Below are 1,199 nucleotides of genomic sequence, written 5' to 3'. Positions count from 1 at the left end.
CCTATGACATGCGTGTCAGAGGTGACACACGAACTCATTTTTTTGGTTGATTTTTCTTTGTTAAATGGCATTTAAATATATAAAATAAATATCAAAAATATAAGTCTTTGTTTTACTATGGTTGCAAATATCAAAAAATTTCTATATGACACGGCACCAGAGTTAAGTTAGGGTTTATCAAAATGCTGACACACCGAGCTCAAAAGGTTCGCCATCACTGACATAGGCCCTCCTTTTCCCCCCCATTAACCTTGACTGCATTCTCTTTTAGCTCCATTGCTTAACTTTCATTTAGTCTACTGTCTAGTTGTATCAGAACGTCCTGCATTTCTTTTGAATTCCTAGCGGATGTGCCAGGCCAGCGCTTTCTTTTACGGCTGGTTTCTCAGGTCATATTTGTTCAGGGTGTAAAGAGGGTGACACCCTTTTGGCTCCAGAAACTAGTGTCATTCCTTGGAGTAAATTTGTTACATATGAAACAAGTGTTATTGGATTGAAGAATTGCTGCTTCTTATTAGGAGATTCATTTCATTTCCCATTACTCCCAACTTCATACTCAAAGCACTGAGGATGTCAAGTGAAGCATATTGAAGTAGACTCCACTTCTTTGCATCATTTATGTACTTAATTTTTAAATTGTTTCATAACCCTATTGTTTTGTAACTAAATTAACAAGGTTCAAATGAACTGCCCAGCTCCTATGGAAGTCACGTACAAGAACATGAGATTTTTTTATTACACACAATCCAACCAATGTGACCTTAAACAATTTTATAGAGGAACTTAAGTACAGAGTTACCACAATAGTAAGAATATGTGAAACAACTTATGATACTACCTTTGTGGAGAAAGAAGGCATCTATCTGTGTTCTTGACTGGCCTTTTGATGATGGTGCGCCACCAACCAATCAGACTGCTGATAGATGGTAAAGTCTTGTAAAAATTAAGTTTTGTACCAGCTGGTGTGGCTTAGTGGTTGAACCATTGACCCATGAACTAAGAGGTCATGGTTTGATTCTCGGTCAGGGCACATGCCTGGATTGTGGGCTAGGTCCCCAATAGTAGGCTTCCCATCAATGTTTTCATATCCTCTATGTTTCTATCTCTCCGTCCCTCTCCGAGTCTCTATAAAAAAAATCAATTAAAACGTATTTTTTATCACTTAATTTCATTTATTTATTTTTAATATATCTTTATTG

The 1,199-nt window shown here is 36.9% G+C and overlaps 1 pseudogene; it reads left to right on the top strand.

Annotated features, from left to right (window-relative positions):
- Nucleotides 1-682: 682 nt before the first annotated feature.
- LOC102424355 overlaps nucleotides 683-1,199 on the top strand; it is a 935-nt pseudogene continuing 418 nt past the window's right edge.

This window comes from Myotis lucifugus, unplaced genomic scaffold, assembly GCF_000147115.1.
Source record: "Myotis lucifugus unplaced genomic scaffold, Myoluc2.0 scaffold_9, whole genome shotgun sequence".
NCBI lineage: Eukaryota > Metazoa > Chordata > Mammalia > Chiroptera > Vespertilionidae > Myotis > Myotis lucifugus.
This window is presented reverse-complemented; position numbering and strand designations above follow the sequence as displayed.